General features: G+C 38.8%; 1 protein-coding gene across 1 annotated transcript in view; it reads left to right on the plus strand.

Moving 5' to 3' along the window:
• Nucleotides 1–273: 273 nt before the first annotated feature.
• The window catches only part of STK38L (serine/threonine kinase 38 like), an 89,727-nt gene continuing 68,964 nt past the window's right edge, over nt 274–21,036 (plus strand). Inside the window, exon 1 of the mRNA XM_004383599.3 lies at nt 274–455. The gene's annotated coding sequence lies outside the window, so the exon portion shown is untranslated. The remainder of the gene's footprint in view (nt 456–21,036) is intronic.

Genomic DNA, 21,036 nt, shown 5'->3' on the forward strand with positions numbered 1-21,036 from the left:
TGTTGAGAAAAACTCTAACGACAGGACATGTGACTAATGTCACAACACACAATTTCACTCTCAAGAGAGGCCTAAACCAGTTTTGAGGGAAGAAGAGGTCAGTGAGGTGGGGCTGGGGCAGCAGGAAGTGACGATCTACCGGCCAGCTTCGCCAAGGCCAGTCACGCCTTCACCAGGAGGAAGCGGGTGATGCCAGGGGCTAGCGTTGACGACAGAAGACCACTTCCGTCTGTGGTGCGTATGACGTCACGACCGAGGCGGACTGGTCCAACCAAGAAGCCAAGGAGGAAAGGCTCGCGAGAATTCAAGGAGGCCGTCCCGAGATTCCGGCGCGGCAGCCGGACCCACCTCCAGGGGCGGGGCGAAGGCGGAGCAGGGAAAAAGGAGCGGACGGTCTGCCTCTCGGCTGCGGTCCGAGCGGAGGCTGAGCGGGCTGCGGGCGCGACCGGAGGCAGGTGAGTGTGGGGATGCGGAGCTCCGCAGCCGCGGCGGGGGGACCTGGGCTCGCGGCACCAGCCCCAACTCTGCGAGCAGGAGGAAATCCTATCTGTGTTTGGGTGTCCAGGGAAAGCCGGGCTAATTTCGGGGCTGGAAGTGTCTCCGGTGACGCTCCGGCGACGGCCTTGGCCCTCCTGTTTTTCGGGGTGCTACCCGCCCCGTCTGTCCGGAGAGGTGGCCTCGAACCAGGGGAGGAGTCTTTGTCCTTCTCTGTTCATTTCCCCTTCCACTCCTCTGCCCCCGAGCACCGCGCTCCTGGTCCCTGCCTGCGCTTCATAAACAATAACAAATGTCTCGGATCGTCTCCTGGCATCCCCTGCTCTCCCGTCCCGTGCCCTCTAGCCTATGTCACCGACAGAAAGGATTCTAGGCACGGCTCTTAAATTGTGGGGGTGTTTGGTACCATTCCTAAAATCTGATGCGTCAGATTGCTGAACATTTCTCCGATAGACACAGTAAAGCCGTCCAGTTTTGAAGCCATGGAACGTTCAAAACCAGTCTTAAAGTCTAATCTGTCCCTTCCATTGGTACCGTAGATCCTTCCTTTTAGCATCATTATCTTCCACTCTCTTTTTTCACCTTTAGTGTCGGGGACAAACAGGAATGGTTATTTGGGTTGGAAATAGGAAAGATTGTACCCGGTTAAGTAGGGGACCTTTCACCTTTAAAAAGTTGCCAGGTTGACAGCAAAAGAACAAACTATTTTCAAAACCAGTGGCCTCCCGTTTACTGATGCTACTTTTGTTTTGGGGTCGTTTTTCGGGTTCTATGTTTGGAGCAATGATTATAAAAAGAAATTGTGTGTGTTGAGGGGCGGTGTGTGCTGTAAGTAGTGGCTTGTCCAAAAGTGTGATGCTGTTGTTCCTCACTTGATAAAATGCAGAATCAACACTCTCGTCTCTTTCCTGTAACTTGCGATAAGTTTTGGTAGAAGCTAATTACTCGGAAAAGGCCTGGGTATTAACTTTATTACTGTTAAAATCTGAGGAGACAACTTTGTTTTAATTTATGCCTCCTGGTTGTGAAGTGGGGAGTGAAGAGTGAGACCTTGTCTTTTTTCGGGATGGGGGAATGGGGAGGCTTTAAACTTGTCAGGTCTCCTTACTTTAAAGCAGGATTATAAGCCCAATTTTCCTCACCTCAGCGCAAGTGTTTTGTCTAAGCCATGTATGTATATAAAACAATGGAAACTGCTTTGTGTTTGACTAGCCTTTCTCTCTCTGTATGCCTCCGGATATATAAAACAATTAAGCTTATTATACTCAGCTCCCAAGTAGCTGAGAGGTATTGTATGTGAATTAGCCACTTTTGTGATTCTTTGAGGGGGGAGAGATGATAAATTATGATGATACTTGTTCATTGTGTTGGTTCATCAGACTACTTTTATCTGAAAAATCCTGATCTCAAAAGCAGTACAATGGGTAAAAAAAATTTGGGTTTGACCTGGGTTGGCTTTGTGTTCTCCTTGTTAAGACGGCTGATAATGTTTCCCATTTAGATGGGATGTGTTTAGAATGAGAAACAAAGTTGGATGTAGTTTTGTACTCTTGAAAGGCCCTGGCACTGGGGGGTGAAGAAATTAAACTGAGAAAAACCACATTAAGTGGGTGCAATTCTTCACTAGCCTGTTGTTTTTGAGAGTTTGTTTTAAAATAAGTCAAAACTCAGAATAGAGGCTAGGAATATTTGTGCAAATAAATAGGTGTCCTCAGCATTTTTTTATGCTGAAAATACTAATTTCAAAAGGTAGAGCAGTATAAGAACAAAGAATGAATTGTACTTTCTAGAAAATGATGACAATTAAAGCAACTGACTCAGTTCAGCCATTTGTTTTCAGAAAAGTTCTGTTGTCTCAAAGTTAGGGCAGTATCATTGTGTTTCTGAAGTTAGATGACACACTTTAAAAGGTGCTTTCCCAGTGATCCAGGACAAGCTAGAGTCTTTTTTTTGTTTTGGTGAAAAGATATACAACAAAACATTCACCACTTCAACAATTTCTACATGTACAATTCAGTGACATTGGTTAGATTCTTCAAATTGTACCACCTTTCCCAAACTATTTCACCATCATTAACACAAACTCACTGCCTCCCTAAGCTTCTCATCTCTCCTTTGGAGTTGTCAATTTGATCACATGTAGACAGTTTTTTAAAAGAGTATAATGCTTAATGCAGACATTCTTTTCTACTTAGGCTTTAGGAGGTAGTTTTGGTTCTAGGTTAAAGGTTTCCTCAGGATAATAGTTACAGGGGTCGTCTGGCCTCAGTGGCTCCAGGAAGTCTGGATTCCATGAGAATTTGAAATTCTGTTCTAGAGAGTGTTTTTTGGTGGTACTTTAACAAGAGGGAAAAAAGGGCACAAACCAAAGCCAGAAAGCTTTGCATCACAGTGTAATGTTAAAATGAGTTAATTTTACATAAATAATGTAGGGTGAATCAAGCAAGCATATTGTCATCTACCATCCCTAGAATTACATTAAATCAGCAGATGGGCAAGTTATGGTTAGGTTAGAATTGACATATGCAGAAATTATGCCATTGTACAAAGCACCGTGGACTTTTTGAATGAGATAATCAAAGCAAGCTCTTTTTATTGTTGTACTTGAAGTGAAAGTTTACAATTCAAGTTAGTCTCTCATAAAAAAATTTATACATACATTGTTATGCGACCTTAATTGCTCTCCCTATACTGTGACAGCACGCTCCTCCTTTCCACCCCTGATTTCCCATGTCCATTCAACCAGCTCCTGACCCTCTCTGCCTTCTCATCTCACTTCTGTACAGGAGCTGCCCATTTAGTCTCATGTATCTACTTGAGCTAAGAAGCACGCTCTTCATGAGTATCGTTCTATGTCCCATAGTCCAGTCTAATCTTTATCTGAAGAGTTGGCCTGGGGAATAGTTTTGTTTTTGTTTTGCAGTATAATTTTTTTTTAAATTGAACCTTTGATGAAGGTTTACAGAACAAATAGTTTCTCATTAAACAGTCAGTACACATATTGTTTTATGACATTGGTTAACATCATGGGGAATAATTTTAGTTCTGGGTTGATAGAGAGTCCGGAGGCCATGCTTTCTGAGGTTCCTCCTGTCTCAGTCAGACCATTAAGTCTGGTCTTTTCACTAGAATTTGAGTTCTGCACCCCACTTTTCTCCTGCTCCATCCAGGGACTCTCTGTTGTGTTCCCTGTCAGGGCAGTCATTGGTGGTAGCCGGGCACCATCTGTTCTCAGGCTGATGCAGTCTCTGATTTATGTGGCCCTTTCTGTCTTTTGGGCTAATACGTTCCTTATGACTTTGGTGTTTTTCATTCTCCTTTACTCCAGGTGGGTTGGGACCAATTGATGCATCTTAGATGGCTGCTCGCTAGCTCAAAGCAAGCTTTTAAGGAATAAAAAATTAAAAAAATAAATTTTAAAAGGTATCCTTGGCCATCTGTTAAAAAACAAGTGAACCTCTCTGCCCTCCCAGTTTTTGTTTAAGTCTTAGAGACTGTTTAGCAAGGAATGACCAATACTTAAGTGCACTGGTTACATAAGCCTTCTGTCTCCGGGTAAAGGTTTACTAATTGACAGAGTATTGTTGTTCAGAACCTTTAGAGGGAAAAAAAATGAAGGGCAACAATGAACAATGTTCCCTGCCCAGTACACTCAGGTAAGCTGTGGTCTCTGTTTTCAAGAATCTGTATTCTAATGGAAAGAAATGTATTCAAATAACTATGATACAAATGCATTTTATGGGGAAGCCAAGAAGGAAAAGATTAAGTCCTACTAGACCAATTAAGGAAGGTTTTGAATAGGAAATAGCATTTGCATAGATGATTTGGGTGATCAAAAGGTCAGCAGTTTGAATCCACCAGGTGCTCCTTGGAAACTCTGCTTCGGGGCAGTTCTGCTCTGTCCTATAGGGTCGCTATGAGTCGGAATTGACTGGATGGCAGTGGGTTTTGTTTTGTTTTGGTAGTTCTATGATAAGGAAGCCCTGGTGGCGAAATAGTTAATAGCTTGGCTGCTAACCAAAAGGTTGGCAGTTTGAACTTACCAGCTGCTCTGCAGGAGAAAGATGTGGCAGTCAGCTTCTGTAAAGATTACAGCCTTAGAAACTCTATGGGCAATTCTACTCTATCCTTTAGGGTCCCTGTGAGTCAGAATCAACTCCACAGCAATGGGTTTAGTCATATGACAGTGTTAATAAGGAAAAATTTATATACATAATGCTGCTTGCTGCCAAACCATTTACATGTATTACTTATTTACCTGGATTTAATACTCACAACAACCATATGGAGTAGGTATTTTAATTATCCCATTTTGCAGATGAGGTGTCTGAGGTACCAAAGTCATACAGCTAGTAAGTGGCAGAAGCAGGATTCCAACCCAGGCGTTCTGGCTTAATCCTGTATTCCTGTGCTTAACTGCTAAAAAGAGCTCCAAAGCAATGATAACCCAGGTACCTAAGTTATCTTGGGTATGTTAGATATTGAGTCCATTTTTGGAAGTTGCTCTTTGTGCAGATTAAATGTAACCATTGAGTGGCACTTCTGATAAATTTGACTATATTACTCACTAGCATACCCATAAGGATTTAGAAGTTAACATAACTTCTTTGCCCAATGAAATGTTTGACTCACTGCATATTTTGACTTGTAATTTTTTTGACCACTGGCATTGGGTATACTTTGGATTGAATCGTGAAGTTGAGGTTTAATTAATGATTGAATGGCCCTTTTCATTTTTATTTCTGTCAACAGCTAAATTTGTAATAGCTGAAACAAGGTTTTGAGAGATGAGTGTTGTACATGTATAAAATGAGAGAAGTTCAATCACCCATACTTTATATTGTGGAACTTTGAAAGCTCTTTGGGATTGTGAAATAAAAGATAACGAGGGATATCATTGCTGCTGTCAGATGGATCCTGGCTGAAAGCAGAGAATACCAAAAAGATGTTTACCTGTGTTTTATTGACTATGTAAAGGCATTGGACTGTGTGAATCATAACAAATTATGGGTAACATTGTGAAGAATTGGAATTCCAGAACACTTAATTGTGCTCATGTAGAACCTGTACATAGATCAAGAGACAGTCCTTCAAACAGAACAAGGGGATACTGCGTGATTTAAAGTCAGGAAAGGTGTGCATCAGGGTTGTATCCTTTCACCATACTTATTCAATCTGTATGCTGAGCAAATAATCTGAGAAGCTGGGCTGTATGAAGAGTGGGACATCAGGATTGGAGGAAAACTCATTAACAACCTGCGTTATAAGATGACACAGCCTTGCTTGCTGAAAGTGAAGAGGACTTGAAGCACTTACTGATGAAGATCGAAGACTACAGCCTTCAGTATGGATTACACCTCAACATAAAGAAAACAAAATTCCTTACAACTGGACCAATAAGCAACATGATGATAAGTGGAGAAAAGATTGAAGTTGTCAAGGATTTCATTTTACTTGTATCCATAATCAACACCCATGGAAGCAGCAGTCAGGAAATCAAATGACGCATTACATAGGTAAAATCTGCTGCAGAAAACCTCTTTCGGGTGTTAAGAAGCAAGAATGTCACTTTAAGGATTAAGGTGCGCCTGACCCAAGCCATGATGTTTTCTGTCTCCTCATATGCATGCGAAAGTCATATGCATGCGAAAGCAGGGCAGTGAATAAGGACGACCGAAGAGGAATTGACGCCTTTGAATTATGGTTGGCAAAGAATATTGAATATGCCATGGACTGCCAGAAGAATGAACAAATCTGTCTTGGAAGAAATACAGCCAGAATGCTCCTTAGAAGCAAGGATGACGAGACTGTGTCTCACATACTTTGGACATGTTATCAGGAGGGATCAGTCCCTGGAGAAGGACATCATGCTTAGTAAAGTAGAGGATCAGTGAAAAAGAGGAAGGCCCTCAACGAGATGGATTGACACAGTGGCTACAACAATGGACTCAGACATAACAACGATCATGAGAATGGTGCAAGACTGGGCAGTGTTTCCTTCTGTTGTACATAGGGTCGCTGTGAGTCAGAACTGACTCCACAGCACCTAATAGCGGCAACATTAACCTATTGCCGTTGAGTCGATTCCAACGCATAGGGACCCTATTGGCCAGAGTAGAACTGCCCCATAGGGTTTCTAAGGCTGTAATTTTTATGGAAGCAGATTGCCACAGCTTCCTCCGAGCATCGGCTGGTGAGTTTGAACTTCTTACCTTTTGGTTAGCAGCCTAGTGCTTAACTACTGCCCCACTGGGGCTGCTTTAATGGTGCTATAAAAAAACCAAACCAAACACGTTGCCCTCAAGTCAATCCCAACTGATAGTGACCCTATAGGACAGAGTAGAACTGCCCTATGGGGTTTCCTAGGAGCACCTGGTTTGAAAACTGCTGACGTTTTTGATTAGCAGCTGACCTCTTAACCACTGTGCCACCAGGGCTCCAAAGATGCTATAGAAATGTACAGTTCATGGTATAGACCTATTCACTAAATGCTTGTTGAATGAATGGCCCAATTAATTTTATCTATGAAGTTTCAGGGATAGTCCACATTTGTTATTGGTTATCTAAGTATTGGAATCAGAGTGAATCTAATTGGATTTAAAGGTTAGGGAAAAAAGTATATCTGGACATAGGATGCAGAGGGGGTAAGAGGTGGGAGGGATACTGCCTACCTTTACCTGTCTAGCAAGATCTTTCAATGCCCCCATTGACCATATTCTTAGTTTTTAGTAGCGTTCCAGAGGGATAGTCTTTGCGAATGAATATAATATGTTTTCTCTCCTTGATTGAGTAGGGTAGGTTCTAGAAAACCCTACAATAGGATAATTTATGGCTGAGGAGCTTAAAGTCTAATGGGAAAAGCAGCAGGACTGAAGCTAGGATTTAAAGCCCATATATTTATATTATTAAAATAAAACAAAGAAGTCAAAACAAAATAAAATATAAAAAAATTTTTTAACGCAGTGTAAATTAATAGTGATGGTTTACTATTTCCACTTCCCATCCTCTGATTGACAAAATTTTCGGGATCTTCAGTTCATAATTTCATTGAGATGCTTGTAAATTGACTTTGTTTTGTCATTAAAAAAATCAAGTTTCTCTTAAGTACAATTTTGATTTTGAAAAGTTATTCTTAGTAAAAGGAGTGTGAGTTGGTTCATCAAAGAGAAGCCATGCATACTCTTACTTTCTCCTTGCTAATATAAAATTTTGGGAGTAGTTTTGTCTACCTTTAAAATATGCTGAGACAAGTAACCCCTCCTCATAGATGATCTCTGCACAGGTCTCAGGAAGACCTTAGCAGTTACAGGGTCACTGATGACCTGGCAGTTCACACTGATGTATAAATTAAGACAGGCCTCCAACCTTTGCAATTGTCTGTGGCTTTTAAATTCTTGAGTAAGCTCCTTACCTTGTCCTGAATTAACACCAGACCATTTGGCAACCCAGATTGATGTTGATTCTCTGGCTTCACACACAGGTTTCCTGTTTGCCTTGTCTTTTGCTGATTCTTGTTGATTGCACAGGCATAGACTTTTCACATACAAGTCTCTAATCCTGTATGCATTGTTTTCTTACCTTATCCAATTATTGGCTATCTTTATATCTTATTCAGGAGAGGATTCTATTCCTCTACTTCCTAATTCATAGAACACTCTTACTGTTTTTGCAGTTACTTAATATGATGGAATTAATAATTTTAACACCTCAAAATCAATAACAAATACGACACACTTCCCCAGAATAAAAAACAAGATGGCAGAAACTAAAATTACTGTGCACGATTGCTAATACCATCTATTTTTGGCAGAGTGACTGTGCTTTTGCTATGGAGCCTAGCTTTCATTCTGTCTGTGAAAGTTTAGAAAATTGAAAGTTTGGAAACAGAAGTTTCTGTATACGTATTAATAAGCACATTTTGCTGGAGTCTGGCTTCTCCCTCCACAGAGTCATTGCTACTCTGCTTTTATGACTTGGAGATTTTGACTTAAGTTCTCTAGATTCCTCAGTGATCCTGTAGACACATAAGTAATTTGTATGTTTAATATAAAAAGTGTTTTGTTTTTTTTTTTGTCTTCAAAACCCACGGTAATATATAATCTTAACGCTCTTCATGATAACTGCATACCATCTTCCCCTTTTACATGTTCTTAGCTCCTTTTTTCTTCCTGATGGATGGGTACAGGTCTAATAAGAATTTTGTCAACAACAGTGTTGTTGTTAGGTGCCAGCAAGTTGATTTCGACTCATAGCGACTCATGTGACAGAGTAGAAATGCCCCATAAGGTTTTCTTGGCTGTAATCTTTGTGGAAGCAGATCTCGTCTTGGAAGCAGATTGCAAGGTCTTTCTTCCATGGAGCTGCTAGGTGGGTTTGAACAGTATCGTTTCCTTATCACTTACTATGTATCAGACGTAGTGTTAAGTCCTTCATATTATCTCATTTAATACTCGCAGTTACTATATCTACTTGTAAATGAGGAAACTGGAGCCTAAAGAAGTGAAATGACTTGCCCAGGATCTCACAGGTAGATAGTAAGTGGTAGAGTTAGAAATTGATCCCTAAATTCAGGTTTGCTTTCTCTTGCATTGCTTTATTTTATTACAAAAACGTCTTTGCTATTACTGAATTTACCTCCCTCTAGTGGTGCCCGAGTTTTCTTTCTTATTTTGCCCATCTCCCTACTTTTTCTGAGTAGTTTCTCCTTTAGGAGTTTTTACAGTTTTGCATGTCAAAAATAAATTCTCCTGGGGAAAAATATTCAGAAATAATTCAACTGTATTCAGATTTCCTACAGAAAAGAACTTAAGGTTTATTCTAATACTAGTGACACTGTGTATTTCTATGTGCTTTATAGTTTTACAAAGCATTTTTAACATGTTTTCTTTCTTAATCCTCATAGCAATCATGTGGTGTGGGTAGTGAGGATAAAGTGAGAATATTAAGATTACACCCATTTTACAGATGAAGAGAGAAACTCAGATTATGTGACTTGTCTGAGATCTTAAAATAAGATGCAGAGCTTTAACTTAAACTTGAACCTTTTGACTCTAACATGAACATTTTGTTTAACACACTTGTCAGTCTGGTAGATTAAAAGTTGCTATAGGCTTTTAGTATTTACTAAGGACTCTACAGAATTAGTTGATGAGACACGGTTCTTGTCCCCAGCAATTTTAATGCTGAAATAAATTATGTAATCAAATGTTCTGATTTAATTCAAGCCAATGAGGAGTACCTGAATATCATTATATCACAGCATTTTCTTAAAATGTATTATACTTTTGAGCGTTGAACTTTAGTTTTTTTGTCAGAATTGTAAAGCTGGAATGTTAGTTCTATATTAATCATGACATGTGAAAACCAAACCAAAGTCACTGCCGTCGAGTCAGTTCTGACTCATAGCGACCGTGTAGGTCAGTAGAACTACCCCATAGAGTTTCCAAGGCTGTAATCTTTACGGAAGCAGACTGCTACATGTTTTCTCCTATGGAGCGGCTGGTGAGTTTCAACCACTGACTTTTTGGTTAGCAGCTGAGGGCTTAACCACTGCGCCACCAGGGCTCCTATGTTTGAAAAGTCCTTCTCAATTCTTGTGATTCAGGTAGTTAAGTAGTTAAGTTGCTGTCTACCTCATCCTGTACTCAACTGCTTGCATTCTAATTAAACCAGTTATGATTAAGGAATTCAGGGTGGGAGGAGGGATAAAAAATTACAGAATTGGGGATGCTAACAAGGTTTGATATGAGGTATCTTACAGTAGCACTTTTGCAGGAAATTGTATGTGAACAAAGAATGGATAAACTGTAAATATTTACTTCTGAAAGTTGTATTGTTTGAGAGGTCAGAGAGCTTATTTAATGATCCACTTTGGAAATATATCTTTTACCAGTTCCTGGCTGGTGCAAACGGTTAACACATTTGGCTGCTAACTGAAAGGTTGGAGGTTCCAGTCCACCCAGACGCTTTGGGAGAAAGGCCTGGTGATCTACTGAAAAATTAGCCATTGAAAACCCTATGGGGCACACTTTCTACTCTGACACACATGGGGTCACTATGAGTAGGTCACTAGCTCGACAACAACTGTATTAGTATCTTGTTTAGATTTAATTTTTACTAAGCTATGGCAAGTTTTACTTAAGTGTTTGCCCATGGACTTGCCCCCATTAGGGAAACTCCACACCATGTTTGTCCTTCCTGACTTTCCTGTGTTTGTCAACAGAGGCTGGTTGCCTGGTTTATAGCACTAGGGAGTTGCTCTTTTTTGTGTTTTTACAATAGAGATCCATTTTATTTGGACACATCTTTCCAGTCTGGTTGAGGACAGTCTTTATATGTTATCTATGATCTAGCCAAACGAGTAGAATTTTTCTATTTTTGTGGCTAGAGTGGAAACATATTAGTCCTGAATTGCATGGATTTGACCTGTTAATATTCTTAATACTGGCAAATCCTGAAGGAATCACAGACTCATAACATTTTAGTTAGGTTAATTATCATAATTCAAATTTATCAACTCTTTGCAGGTCACTGTGTACTGTGGCAAAATCGAGATGAGTAATTTGTATTGCCCTTCCACTTAGAACATTTCAGTCCAGTAAGAGACAAAGTGTATGAGTACAGACAGCTATAATTTAAGCAGAAAGAGATGAGGACAGGGCATTATAGGCTCAGAGGAAGGAGAGATTGCTTCTAGCTGGAGAGATTAGGAAAACTTTCTGTGAGAAATGAAATAGGAATTGGTCATTTAAGAGTGAAGGATATGCCAATCATAGGATTAGCATGAGATGAGTTTATCTCTGTAACACCTAATAAATTATGTGTTAATTGTTTACCTATCTCTGCTCTATTGGATTTGAGCCCAATGAGCTGAGGGAGCAGGTGTTTTTCAGCTTTTCATTCTCTGTGTCTAGTACACTGCCCAACATGGTAAGTTTAGAGTTGTACTTTGTAAAATCACTGTGGCAGTAGTGCATATTGACTGGATTTAAGGGAAGAGAGACTAGAAATGGGAAGACCAATGAAGAGACTAATTTAGATTATCCAGGAGATAGATAATGAAGTCCTACTATGCAGTGGTGGGATTGGAAAGGAGAGACTTGGATTGATGGGTTATGCCCCTTAAGGTATGAGGCTTAGGGAGTTCTTCCACTCTGAATTACCTAGGACGTGCAAGCTGTGTACCAGGACATACATGAGGCTCCCTCAGAGAGCAGGCAGGCGCATGCAGAGCTGCATACACAGTATAGAAATAATTGCAATAGGGCACAGAAGCTATAATGGAGTAGCGGTGTGAGGAGCCCCTAAGGAAAATGAGCCCCTGTATGGGAGAATCAGAGAAGCTTTCTAAGAAGATGGTAGTGTTTAAGCTTAGACTTGAAGAATGGTAGGAGTTTTTCAGGCCAGCAAGCAGTGGGAGGGTGTCACAGCACAGACATAGAAGAGAACAAAGCATGTTCAGGAAGCACAAGCTGCTGGATGGTTTCAGTGTTGGAACATGAGGCTGAATAGGATAAAGGAACTTGTTTTAATAAAATGACTTTTTACTTGCCATATTCTTTTTATGTTCATTTCATCCAGCTTTCGCACTCTGTGTTCTTCTAAGACTAGTTATCTAGTCTTATTTTTTATTACACTTCTAAGGAAGTGTCCCTGGTGCCTCTTGCTTCCCACTCCCAGTCTGAAAGTATTCTGCCAGTGATAAATTGTCTCTTGCTTCCATTTTGTGAAATTAGAAAAATTATAATGATGCCATCAGCTAGAGAGATAAAGAGAGAAAGAAATCCACTAAAAACCTTTTCTTTGATGAATGCCTAGAACCACTAAGGTTATTGTATAAAGAGAACACGGCATCAAAGCATAGCTTCAAGAGCACTTCCCCTGAGAGGAGGGGATTAGGGTAAGGATGTAATTATTTACCTTTCCCGTAAGGTTTTATGGAGTCCTTAAAAATTTCTCAGAGGTGTAATACCTAGTGCTGAAGTCCTTTCATTCTGGTTCTAACCTTGAGATAGATATGTCATCTTCTCTAACTCTTATGTTTTAAAATAATACAAGTTAATAACTTAGTATGACTCCACACTTTAAATGGTATCAAATGCTATCTATAGTTTACTCCCTTTTTTGTTGTTCACAGATCTGCATCTGTAAATCATAATTCTTATCTTTGTACGTGTAACCTACAGGAGCCTTCTAGAGCTAAAAAACACTACAAATTTCTTTTTCACGTAGATCTGCTTTCTATAGGAATTATTTATTTTCTCTACCCTGTGGATTGGGCCACTGAAAGACAGTACAGTTAAGTTGTTTTCTAAGGACAGTCAAAAAGTTAATGGTAGACTTCAATGAAAATTATGTCCATTGTATTTCTAGGCCAGGTGTTAGCAGCTGTGTTAGCTTTAGTGTCACTAGTGGTGATAATTAAAGTTTATGGACACGACTGGGAGGAAAGTGAAAGATAAAAAACAGGAGAAGAAAAAGGCTTGCAGAATGGCAGGAGAGGTGCACAGGTGGGGATGGTGGAATAAGTGCACTTAGTTAAAAGAGGTCAAGTGTCTGTAGCCATCTGTTCCAGGTGCCACTTGGTGGGCATAGTGCCATATTTTAGGATTAAGTTCAACTGACAGTAGTCCTATCTGAAAATACACTGTGTGTGTTGTTATGCTAAAAATGGCCATTTGTTTTAATCAGATATTTCTGGAGTTAGTAAAAAAATATGTGTGTGTACCTGTGTCTGTTTTTAGAATTGAGCCGATAGGGAAACAGAAACCAACACACTTTTTATTTTTTTATTGTTGTGCTTTGAGTGAAAGTTTGTAATTCAAGTTAGTCTCTCATATAAAAATTTATACATACAATGTTTTATGACCCTACTTGCCCTCCCTATACTGTGACAGCACACTCTTCCTTTCCACCCCGGATTTACTGTGTCCATTCAACCAGCTCCTGTCCCCCTCTGCCTTCCCATCTCGCCTCCGGACGAGAGCTGCACATTTAATCTCACGTAACTACTTGAGCTAAGAATAAGAAGCGCACTGTTCACGAATATCAGTCCAGTCTAATCTTTGTCTGAAGAGTTGGCCTTGGGAATGGTTTTAGTTTTGAGCTAACAGAGAGCCCAGGTGCCATGTCTTCCAAGGTACCTCCAGTCTGAGTTAAACCATTAAGTCTGGTCTTTTTACTAGAATTTGAGTTCTTCACCCCACTTTTCTCCTGCTCCATCAGGCACTCTCTGTTGTATTCCCTGTCAGGGCAGTCATTGTGATAGCCGGGCACCATCTAGTTCTTCTGGTCTCAGGCTGATGAAGTCTCTGGTTTATGTGGCCCTTTCTGTCTCTCGGGCTAATACTTTCCTTGTGTCCATGGTGTTCTTCATTCTCCTTTATTCCAGGCAAGTTGGGACCAATGGATGCATCTTAGATTGCCGCTTGCTGGCTTTTAAGACCCCAGATGCCACTCACCAAAGTGGAATGCAGAACATTTTCGTAAAAAACTTTGTTATGCCAGTTGACCTAGATGTTACCTGAAAGCATGGTCCCCAGACCCCTGTTCCTGCTACTCTGTCCCTTGACATGATTGGTTGTATTCAGGAAACGTCTTAGCTTTGGTTTAGTCCAGTTGTGCTGACTTCCCCTGTAGTGTGTGCTGTCCTTCCATTCACCTAAGATAATTCTTGTCTACTTTCTAGTTAGTGAATAGCCCTATCCCTCTCTCCCCACCCTCATAACCATCAAAGAATGTTGTCTTCTGTGTTTAAACCTTTTCTTGAGTTTTTGTAATAGTGGTCTTATACAGTATTTGTCCTTTTGGGACTGAGTTCACTCAAAACATCTTATAACCTTCCACATTCCTCCATGTTATAAGATGTTTCACGGATTCATCATTGTTCTTTATCGTTGCGTAGTATTCCATTCCAACACACTTCTCATACTAGTGAAAATTACAAGCACATTTCTGAAATGTAGCAAAATATTTAAGATTTCAACCCATAGATTTTGTATAGCTCCAGTCAGGCAGAAGGTGATAGAAAGGGATGGGAAGAATAAGTAGGAACATGTAAGCATTCTCATATGAACCAGAAATATAACTGCACCCAGAAAAGGGAAGGTTTTAGAAAATTTTGAGCCTAGGAATGATGTCATCCATATTCTGTATGAGGAACACTGATGTAGAGATGGGAGAGAATGGTTTCAGGAAGGCCTGCTTCAGTGCTAGTACAGTAATGTTACTGACGAGCAATGACCAATACATGATGGAAGTGAGAGTGAAGAGTAAGGTGGGATGGAAGAGAGATTTTGACAAAGATTAGTGATGAATTTAAAACAGGAAAGAGATGAATTAAGGCTGCTTCCAAGCTTTCTGACTGGGGAAAGGGTTAGAGCCATGGATGGAATGGGGTTGCTGGAAGATTGGCTATGGGGGGAAAGTTATGAGTTTACTTTTGGACGTAATTAATGTTAGTTATCTGTAAGATGTTTAAGCTGAAATGTTCAGACAGCTAGAAATAGTGACTAGAAACCTGGATGAAAAGACAGGGCTAGAAAATTCAGGGGTGTTACTCAGTCTTGTAAAGCTGTCACTCAAAGCCATGGGAAGGGGTGACTTCTCTGTGAGAGTTCAAAGACAGAGGTTCAAGGGCTGGCATTCATGCATAGCTTCTAATAGATCAATCTGAAGAGTTCCTAGTATTCATGTTAACTGAAATTACTTTAAAGGTAATTTTTTTTCTGGTGATAAAAGGAACATAATACTATTTTAGGAAATTGGAAATTCAAAAACTTACAAAGAAAAAAAAGATAATCATTAATAGTCCTTTGGTGACTTTCCTTCTGGGCTTTTTCATACATGTATAAAGGCATAAGAAATATATACATATAACTGTATGTACATATATATTTATTTAGGATTATGCACTATATACACTTTTATAGCTTGCTTTTTTTCATTTAACATTGCATCATGATAATTTTCCCATGTCATTAATTACTGTTAGAAAACTGTTCTTAAAGGACTGCATTTTTTCATCATTTGGATTTATCATTATTTAATCAGAGCTGTATTACTGAACATTTCGATTGCTTCCAAAATTTTTTCTTTTACTAGTAATATTACAGTAAACCTCACTTGTATTCTGATTTCTACTGAAGCGTCATTAATGTATTTTTGCTTCTAAACAGTGGAGCTGTTGATGCTAATAAAATAAAATTTCTGAACCTGAAAGGTTGAGGATTGGGCAGTGGTAAATTGCCAAGGTCATGAATGCTACCCTGTCAGAAGCCCTCTGAAGAAGACAGTCTGCATCCTCACCAGGTGGAACCCCTTGGCACTACCACATTTTCCAGTCTGAGTCCCTAGAGAGACAGATGTTTGGCTCTTCTCAAATATTTTAACATATTTCAGTTGTCAGGGCATTGTGTCTAACAACTTTTTCCTTAATATTTATATAATTGCCACACAGGAGTTAAATTCCAAGAGACATTATGTGCAAAAATTTATAATAGTGGTCTAGAGAAAATTTTAAAAAAAAAATATTTTATTGTGTTTTCATAGAAAGTTTACACAGCAAATTAGGTTCCCATTTAACATCTGGATAACTTTTTAAAATAAACATGTGGTGTCTGTGTTTTCTTTCAAAGGGTATTATCATTTGATTTTCCTATGGTAACAAGAGCACATTATGAAAAAATTCAGATCCAGTTCTCAGATTCCTGTACCTAGAGAAAACTTCAGTAGAAAATTGGAGAATTCCTAAATTTTTTTACAGAAAGACTAATGGAAACTGAGAGATCCGATTTAAAACATAGATTTCTATGCTGGGAGCTTCCATTGAACTCTACCAACATCAAGTAAGACCTTCTGTTTTTATTTTTCTACGTATCCAACCAAAGATCCCCTATTAGTCTACCATAACTTTAATGTAAACTAGTAACATTATGGATCTCTTCTGTTGCACTTTATGCCCATACCTTGTTTCGTCCCCACGGAATCACAGAAAAGCTTGTGCTTATGTTCATATAACACATATCTATCTGGTTATGGACTTTGATCCCAACTGTCCAGGGTCTGGATTGGACAGGTCAGCTTCTGAAGACTTGGATATCTAGGTACATTTTACTGGCTTATCTCTCTCCTGCTTTCACTTCAATCTTGGGAGCACTCTTCTATCTGTCTTATGAAGTATTTCTTAAATTGTCCTATATGAAATGCAAGGCCTAGCAGTATGGCCATGTAAAAAAATTCCAGAGTCAAGGAGTTTGGGAAATTCTGCTCCTCAGGAGATTTACTTGTATAACTCAACTTTTCCCAAATTTATGTTGTCCTCAGACCCCATTTTTCCTCAGATATTCCAAGAAAAAAATGTTCTATAGAGCACAGTTGGACAAGTGATGCTTTATATCACTGCTGTTTTCCTCCTTGTGAATTAGTTTGTCTTGAACTCAGTATGTAAGTATGTAAGCTGTAGTCTTGCCATCCTTGCTTCTAAGGAGCATTCTGATTATACTTCTTTCAAGACAGATATTTTCATTCTTCTGGCAGTACATGGTATATTCAGTATTCTTCGCCAACACCACAATTCATAGGCATCAGTTCTTCTTCTGTCTTCCTTATTCATTGTCCAGCTTTCACATGCATATGATGTGATTGAAAATACCATGGCTTGGATCAGGTGCACCTTAGTCTTCAAGGTGACATCCTTGCTTTTCAGCACTTTAAAGAGGTCTTTTGCAGCAGATTTGCCTAATGCAGTGTGTCTTTTGATTTCTTGACTGCTGCTTCCATGGGTGTTGATTGTGGATCCAAGTAAAATGAAATCCTTGACAACTTCAGTCTTATTTTATGTGTTGTGAATATCTTTTGCTAATTTGTGGCTTTTTTCAGTTCTGTGATGCTAAAAGATTTTCTTTTTTGTATTAGTATTTTAATATATATAAACTAAGTTTTATGTAAAATCTCAAATACTCTACATATTCATAACAATGATATACTCATGGTGCATATGTTATATTTCATAACCCAAAACTTTTCAGTCTTCAGTACCCTTTTTTGTTGCTGATGCTGTTCCAGTTTTTTTTTTTTTTTTAACACCAGGAAAGATTAACCCATTTAATCCCCTATTACAGACTGCTATAATTTTATTTTGCATGTTGTAACTTAGTTGTAGATACCTCTGTCTCTTCAAATCTATTATGATTATTTTGAAGATAGAATATTTTTGGCTTGTTGATTCTGAAAGTTTAATGCTAAAGTTAGAGACTGACTGAAATCTGTAACAAGTCCCTATAAGAGATCCAAATGAATCCTAGACTGTTATTATAGTTGAGTTCTTATGATGCTTAATCACAGACTTAAGTTCTTTGAGATATGTGACCTGTTGACCAAACTGTCAATGTATTATTTTCTTTAGCTTAGTAGTTTAGAGGTCCTAATTCGCTCTGTCTTAAGGAACCCTAGTGGTGCAGTGGTTAAGCACTCGCCTGCTAACCGAAAGGTCAGCGGTTCAAACTCACCTGCCACTCTGCGGGAGAAAGATGTGACAGTCTGCTTCCATAAAAATTACAGATTTGGAACCCTATGGGACAGTTCTACTCTGTCCTGTAAGGTCGATATGAGTTGGAATCTACTCCATGGCAGTGGGTAGGGTAATTATCTCTTACAGATTTTCCCACCTACTGGAAGGATGGCAGAAGGGGCTTGTTAACAGCATGATTGTAAAGCCGACGATAGTGATGATAGTGATGATAATGATAATTGTTTCCTCAAGTTGACTACTTATCATGTGCCAGGTACTGTTTTAAGCGCATTACATGTATTAACTCACAACAATTTTTTTGAACACTGAGAAACCAAGGCTTAGACAGATGAAGTAACTTGTCTTAATATCACACAGCTAGCAAGAATGAAATCAGAGATTCAAACTCAGGAAATCTAGTTGCAGAGTTTTAGAGGTACATTCATAAGATACTTATCAACTTGGTATATAGAAAAATAATAATTTTTAGTTTTAAGAGAAGAATTCACTTAAAAATTTTTGTTGTTTAATGTGATGATGAGAAAATGGGAAAACATATTTTCAGTGTGGCGGGTAGGGACAAGTACTTTTAAGGTAGGAGCAAAGCTTGGAGCTGCAGTTGCCTGATGGAAGTGTATGGTGGATCAGGCACCCATTACAAACAGCTTTGAATCTTTGTGAGTGGATGATGTCCTATGAAAGATTTCAGGAAATTCATATGCTTTAATTCAGTCCTCCACATGCCATATGCAGATATTTGGAGGGTAGTCAGTAGAGAATGGTTTTTAAAATATCACAGAGGGCTCTAATTGGGATTTGAGCTTAGATACTTACTATCAGTTTGAGATGGAGCCATCCTAAAAGACTACAGCATAGCAGCTTATACAGCTATTTGCAAAATAGGTAAACATGTTTGAAAAGTGCCCACTCATTCACTGTAGGCTAAAAGAATTTTTTTCCTCCTAATCTTTGTTTTGGATTCAAAACATTCTCATTGGTTCATGAAGAGCTTTTCTCCAGGTTGCTATTCCCGCTTAGATGGTTGGCTACTTCTGGGTGTTTATTCATTTAGCTATAGATTAAGTACTTAAGGTCAATACATTTGCTCTAAAAATTATAGGGTTAAATGACTAAGTTAAAAGAATGAAACAAGATATGGCTTCGTACCAATTCTGTTTTGACTATAGAGTTAGCACAGATTTCGAAGGACCACATAAAGGAATAGTAGTTAGGACTGAGGTGATCCACTGTAGAGTATTATGCTGATGACTCATCTAGGGTGTGTATCTTAATGGAAAAGTTCTAAAACTTTGCAATGGGATTTAAATGTTATGCTTTTTCCTCTACGGCTTCCCACTCAAGGAAGGACTCTCTTTTTCCCTCCTTTGTATGGTCATAATAAAGGATTGCAAATTAATTAGCTAGATTCAAGGCATCACACAGATTGATTACCATATTTGTCTTGGAGGGAAGTCCAGACTTCTGTCTGGGGTGATTGAATCTTTGCTTTGTGAGACTGGGTGCAACTTCCGTGTATTCAAGGGTGGGATCATCTTGTCATCAGCCAAATGCTTAAAAGATGTAAGTCACTTAGAAGAAATGAACCCCCCATGGTTTGTTTTTCATGTTTCTTTCTCCTCTGTTTCATCCCTCACTCAGTGCCTCAGAGAAATATTGCACCTGCTTGCTGTTTACGGCAATAGGTTCTCTAAGGATTAATTGTAGACATTGTTTTCTCTGTGGATTGGGAGCAGAAGATTACTCTTTAACTTTTTTTCAGTGTTTAATAAGTGCTGAAAACATTAACAGTTGAATGTGGAATGTAAAAGAAACACAAAGAAATATTCAGAAAACAGAAATCATTCCACAGATTAGAAAACTGAAAAGCATTACTTCCTAAATTAGCTCCTTTTATGATTTGAGTTAAAGCTGGAATTGATATGCCTAAAAGAAATTTCATTGGCTTAAAAAAAAAACTAAACTAAAAAACCCTGACCTTCATGCTTTTGTTGAGAAAGCCATTTTGTTTGATTTTTTTTTCTTCTTTATTTGTACGTTTATCTTTTTTATTTTAAACAAGGGTAAAGATTTTGTACTTTGCTGAATGGTTATGATTTAATTCATGGAACAGGTTCAGTATTAGAGGTAGAGTGGAAGGGGCCCTGGACTAGGAGCCTAGTGCTAGAGCCTAATGCTGGCTCCATTTTTAAATGTGTGACCTTAGGCAAGTCTTCTCAATTTTCTCACCTTTAAAATAGAGAAAACAGTACCTGCCCATCTACCTCACGTGGTTTGGGGGAGAAAATATTGCACAGTGGTGCAGAGTCCTGGGCTATTAAGTCGGACAGACTTGTTTTGGTAGTATAACATTGGGTAAGATATATATCTTCTCTGAGCCCCATTTTTTTTTTTTATACTGTAAAATATCAACAGTATGTACCACTTCTTAGGGTTAATGTCAGGATCAAAGGCAAACGAGATAATGTATATAAAATGCATATTACTTGGTATATAACTAATGCTCAGTTAATTATTATGAATTATATGTCATTATTGTCAATAGCATTTCATAAGTTATGGGTATGGAATAGAATGATCAGAATTCCAGGTTTTCATGTTTGGCACTGCAGGCTCACTGTTAAGAAAATCTGACAGTATAAGGAGGTAATAATTAAAAGGGGCAGAATTTTGTAATTTCAGACTAATAGCCACTAATAGTATGGCAGTGTCTAGGTGATCAACCTCCCTGTGCTTTACTTTTTATCTCTATTTAAATAAAAAGAATGTTTTTTCAGGAAAAAGATATTGTAGTTGTAAAAACTGAAGCAAAATGTCCATGTAGTTTGTGGCACCTAGGAATGACTGAACTTGTCTCTCTAATACTTCTCTTAGAAATGTACTTTTTATTTTATTTTTTTTTATTGCACTTCAGATGAAGGCTTACAGAACAAATAGTTTCTCATGAAACAGTAGTACACATATTGTTTTATGACATTGGTTAACAACCCCACAACATGTCAACCCTCTAACTT

This window comes from Trichechus manatus, unplaced genomic scaffold, assembly GCF_000243295.1.
Source record: "Trichechus manatus latirostris isolate Lorelei unplaced genomic scaffold, TriManLat1.0 scaffold00112, whole genome shotgun sequence".
NCBI classification, from domain to species: Eukaryota; Metazoa; Chordata; class Mammalia; order Sirenia; family Trichechidae; genus Trichechus; species Trichechus manatus.